Below are 5,740 nucleotides of genomic sequence, written 5' to 3'. Positions count from 1 at the left end.
TGAAATTTTTATGCTGGTCTCACCAAAAGAGATATGTGGTGTGACATCAACGTTTTATTTATCAGATAGTTTTCTTTGTAATCAACCATTATTGACGACATCATGCTAATGCATTTGCATATTCAGGATCTACCATTGTTTCATTGAGGAATTTTAGTTGGACAAACTTGATAAGCACACAATTTGTTTTTCCGGCCAATTTATATTTTTTCAATGTGAATAATTTGTTTTATGGTATCCTTTTGCAAAGGCTAAAGATAATTAGTTTTTTAATCTCTCCATCAAAGCCGCTTGAGATCTTGTCGTTGAATAATCGAACAATTTCTCAGTGTTTACTAGGAAAATAGTACATTTAAATTTGTTAGTTTATAAAAATTTGAATAATCAAACAATGTCCACAAATACTTTAGTTCCCTTTTTTTTTTATTCATGTGCAGATCAACAAATATTTTCCTCTACCACAACGCTTGATTCACCGCTGTTGTTGCAGCCATAAATTCTGTCTCTGCAGTGGATTGAGCCACAATGTCCTGCTTCATTGAGCACCATGAAAACATTCCTAAGCCAAGACTGAAACACTATCTAGATGTGCTCTTCATGTTATCTGTCCAATCACTATTAGAATACCCAAGAAGTTTCAAAGCTAGTTTTTTTTAAAACTTGACACCATAATTAATGTTACCTTTGATGTATCTGACAACTTATTTTTGCTGCATTTAGATGCACCTCACTAGCACAACGCATGAACCTCGATAGTATGCTTACATCATACAAAATATCGAGTCTTGTAGCTATGAGATATATCAAACAACTGACTAAGCCTCTGAAATATGTTTCCTCCACTTTCTATGCTCCATAATTCTTGCTTAGTTTCTCTTTTTTGTTCATAGGAGTACTCATCTCCTTGCAATCTTTCATGTTGAACTTCTTTGAGAATTTCCTTAGCATATTTCTTCTGGCAAATGAAAACTTCATCCTATCCCTGCTTGATTTCCATACCAAGAAAATAGGACATTAGACCAAGGTCAGTCATTTTGAAGGCTTGCATCATTTCTTGCTCGAAATTTTCGATATGCTTTGTATTGCTTCCTATAACTAACACATCATCCACATATATAGACACAATAAGAATATCAATGCCATGATGTTTAACATAAAGAGTAGATTCTGATAAACTATTTCAAATCCTAATCCCAGTAAATGGCCATCTATTCTCGACCATACCAGGCACTAAGTGTCTCTTTAAGTCCATAAAGTGCCTTTCTTAGCCTATAAACTGTCTTCCTTTACTTTTGCCACAAAGCCTTCGGGTTCCTCAACACAAATTTCTTCTTGAAAAAATCCATTAAAAAATATTGATTTGACATTCATCTGGTACACTTTTCAGCCCAATTGTGCAGCAAGAGCAAGAAGTAACCTGATTGTGTCAAGCCAGTGCAAATGTATCAAAATAATCCACACCAAAAATTGAGCATATTCCTTAACTACAAGCCTTGGTTTATTCTTGTTCACTAAACCATCTGCATTAAGCTTGGTTCTAAAGACCCATTTCAACCCAATTATCTTTCTGTCTTCAGGTTGATCAACAAGCTCCCAAGTCATGTTCTTCTCAATGATAAACAACTCTTCTTTCATTGCAACCACCAATTTTTCATCATTCTTGGCTTCATTGTACCTAACAAGTTCACATACGGCTACGTTGCATCTCTGATATATATCAGTGAGTTGTCGAGTATTTTAACGGTAAATGATCCACAATTTCATCCTGTCGTGAGAGTGATATTTTCTTTTCAAAAAACTTGTAGGAGACTTTTCTTCTTTTTCAAAAGAGTTAAGGACAATTTTCTTTGAATCTTCCCAACACCACTCTTCATACTCTATAAAATATACAACTCTACTAAAGATTATATTATCAGTTTGTGGTTGGAAGACTTTATATGCCGTTGAAACTGAACTATATCCAATAAAAATGCATGGGACAGATTTTTTTACTAGCTTATATCATTTAACTTGAGGAACGTAGGAAAAACATAAAAAACCTAACACTTTAAGGAAATTTAATGAAGGTTTAAATCCATACCAAGCTTCAAAAGGAGTTCAGTCTTTCACTGCCTTTGTGAGAAGCCTGTTTTGATGAAAAACTGATGTATTTTCTGCCTCTACCTAAAATTTCTTTGGCAAGTTCTTCTCATGCAATATGCATCTGATCATCTCCATAATGTATCTGTTCCTTCTCTCACTTACTCCATTTTGTTACTCAATTTTGTTATGAAGTATTGGGAGTAGTAAGTTGATGATGAATCTCTGCTTCCTCACATAACATGTTGAATTGGTGAGAAGTGTATTCCCTTCCATTATTTGTTCTTATGGATAGGATTTTACAATAAGCTTCATTTTCAACTTTTGCTTTGAACTTTCGAAAGACATTAGCAACCTTTGACTTATGCTTGAGAAAGTATAATCCAACACATGCAGGTTAGATCATCAACAAAAATGATATAGTAAAGACTACCTTTTAGCGAAGGAGTCCTTTGAGGTCCTACTATATTAATATGAATTAGTTGCAATTTGTTCGAGGCTCTTCAAGTTGTCTTTGAAAATGAAAATCTGTTTTGTTTTCCATATTGACACGCAAAACAATTTGAAGAATTTACTTCTAAAAAAAGCAAGTCCTTAACTATTTTTGCTTTTTGCATTTTAAGCAACCCTTCTTAGTGATAGTGTCCGAGTCTCTTGTGCCATACTTCTGCAACACTTTCTTTGGCTGTAAAAACAACATGCTCCTCCTCAAATGGATCTAATGAGAAACTTTTGCCTCTCATTTTTACTTTTTACATTTCTTCATCTAAAGCATCCTTGATCAAGCAATGTTTATCTTCAAAATTTAAATTGTGGCCTTTTTCCATCAATTGATCAACACTAAGCAAGTTTTGATCTATGTTAGGTACATAAAGCACATAAAAAATTATTTTAGTACCTGAGTGACTTGGAATAGCAATGATTCCTTTTCCTCTTACAGGAAGCTGGTCGCCATTACCTGTATAGACTTTAGTAATGGACGTGGGCTTCAATTCCTTTAAGCGATACATGTCATTTTTCATGTGATTAGTGCATTCACTGTCAATCAGCCAACAATCACTCGATGATCTGCTTGAAAAACATGTAGCAACAAAGAGTTGATCTTCCTCCTCACCATCAACAATATAAGCCTTGACTTCTTGTTGCTGACCATTGTTCTTGCAAATGACAACTTCATGCCTAAGTTGATTGCATTTATTGCATCTAGCATCATGCCTTGTCCAATATTTGTATGGTGGATGGCCTTTCTTGTTACAATGCTTACAAGGAGGATAACTTTTCTTTGAGTGTGTAGCTTTTTCTTTGGTAGTACTTGTTGAAATGCCTTCATCATTCTTCTTATTATTCTTCTTTCTGTTTTTGCCTCCATCTTTAGGCTTGGGAAACAATGCTCCCTTGGCATTTCCTTCTTCTCTCATGACCCTTCGTTGTTCTTGAACATGCAAAACATTCAACAACTTTGTGAAGGTGATCTTGGAAAGACCCTTAGTGTTTTCCAAAGTAGTTATGGTCTTCAAATCTATTCGACACAATTGTCAAAATCTTTTCAACAATACGTGAATCATTGAACATGTAACCAAGAAATCTTACCCTGTTTTCTATGTTCAAGAGACTTTTAGAGTAATCTTTGATGGTTTTGGTTTATTTCCTCTTGAAATCTCTTATAAGATTTAGGTCTTGCATATCTCTGATCTTTTCATCCCCTTCATATTCTGCCTTGAGATAAACCCAAATGGCTTTGAATGACTTTAGAGACATAATTCGAGTGAAAATTGAAGAATATATTGCTGAAAATAAACACGATTTGCCTTTGATTTTCTGGTTTTCTGTCTTTATGGTTCTTGATCTTGGCCATAATATGATTGTTAGGCAATAAAGGAACTTCATAATCCTTTTCAACTGCCTCCCACATGCCTATGACATCTAGATAAGTTTCCATCCTTACCATCCAAATCTGATAGTTATCACCATTAAAAACAGGTGGTTCCATTACTGAAAAACTTGATTATGCTTCCATAATTGATAAACTTGTCTTCTTGATTTCAATCCTAACTTTGATGAAACACCCACAGATCCCTTAAGAAATAAATCTCTAATACCAATTGTTAGTTTAAAGAGAAGGAAGAATATAAAATTTTGGTTTCTCTTGTTATTGAACAAGTGGGAACATAAATTTGATAAACCAACAAAGAAATATTAATGAAAGCAAAATTACTTACTTCATTATAAATCCAGACTAATTTATAGAGTTTACAAGTTAACTAAAATAAAGAAATCAACTCCTAAAGATTAGGGATAAGATAGAAACTAATTAACTGCTAAATAATAAATAACTATCCTACAATATAAAGAACATGGACTGGTGCAGTTCTTATGCATATTTCTAACAAAATTTTTAGAAGGTGAAAAACAAGTGTAATTAAGCTCTTTAGGTTAGTTAATGGCAATTGAATATTGTGAAATAAACAAATAAAGAATTGGAAAATGAATATGAAAGTAGTAAATATGTAGATATTAGGCTCAGTATTGTCGTGAATGTCAGTTCCGGGGATCGGAGGTTACTATGGGAATATTAAAACTTCAAATCAAAACAAAGTAAAACTTAGAACTCAAGAATAAAAGAGTTAATACTCTATTTATTTATGATTCAAAATGAATTTACAATTCTTGTAGTAAACTATCTATAGGTTATATCAATGGGACATCACCCAATAGAAATGCTCTTCTCAAACTCTGAACTACTACAACCAAAAAGAGAGGTCATGTGTTAAAGTCATTAGGGACGACAATTATTATTCGTGATGCACTCTGATGGTCAATACAAACTTGTTTGTGTGCCCACCTCTAATATCCCGTCTCTTTGTCCACGTCATAAGGACTTGATACCACTTTCGTAGTGCTTTTCCTTTTTCTCCAAGGATGCTCTCTGAACATCAATATGTTAGTATTGACAGTTTCTCTCCATCCTAAGATGTTATTGCCACGTGTTTTTTTTCCTTTACTACCACATAATTCAACCCAACAATGTCCATTTGCCACTTGATGATACCGCTATCAATTGTAGTGATTCTCCTGGTTGGTGCACCACTTGAGCAAAGCGTCACACTTTTTTGATGGATGCCCTAACATCCTGTTTCATTTGAGGCCAGTAATATTATGCCCTTATTATTTCAAGTATCAACGAATTTGCACACACTCCTTTATCACATAGTTGGTTTCTCTTGGCTCAAGTCACCAAGGAAGAGGTCCTCTTCTATATAAACTTCCACCCATCAAACATTTCAGCACGGGTTCTGAGAGCCCGAGAAACCTTTGCATATTATGGGAATTTCTCATCCTTCAAATATTTGACAAAATCTTTTCCCTTGTCCCACACCAGGCTTTCTGAGTTTACTTCTCCATGTCCTAGGGCCTCTAATGTAGAGTGCAGTAGGTGTACCACCGTGTTGCTCCCTAGGTCGTCTATTTTCGTTGGGCATCTGCTTCATTCGTTCTGATTCTTGGGTATATGTGCCAATGTCCATTTCTTATATTAGGATAAGCATGTCTAGACCTGATTAAGAATTTAAGCATTTTCTCATCTTTCACCTCACAGGTCTGTCAACTTGGCTTACCATCAATTGGGAATCATAGAGCCTAGTTCATGAGTCAGTTAGATACA

At 34.6% G+C, this 5,740-nt stretch overlaps 1 protein-coding gene across 1 annotated transcript in view; it reads left to right on the top strand.

Annotated features, from left to right (window-relative positions):
- Positions 1–191, top strand: part of LOC125849216 (uncharacterized) — a 683,098-nt gene extending 682,907 nt beyond the window's left edge. Inside the window, exon 8 of the transcript XR_007444594.1 lies at positions 1–191. The gene's annotated coding sequence lies outside the window, so the exon portion shown is untranslated.
- The last annotated feature ends 5,549 nt before the right edge of the window (positions 192–5,740 follow it).

The sequence above is a fragment of the Solanum stenotomum genome, chromosome 12 (genome assembly GCF_019186545.1).
Source record: "Solanum stenotomum isolate F172 chromosome 12, ASM1918654v1, whole genome shotgun sequence".
In the NCBI taxonomy this organism is placed as follows: Eukaryota; Viridiplantae; Streptophyta; class Magnoliopsida; order Solanales; family Solanaceae; genus Solanum; species Solanum stenotomum.
This window is presented reverse-complemented; position numbering and strand designations above follow the sequence as displayed.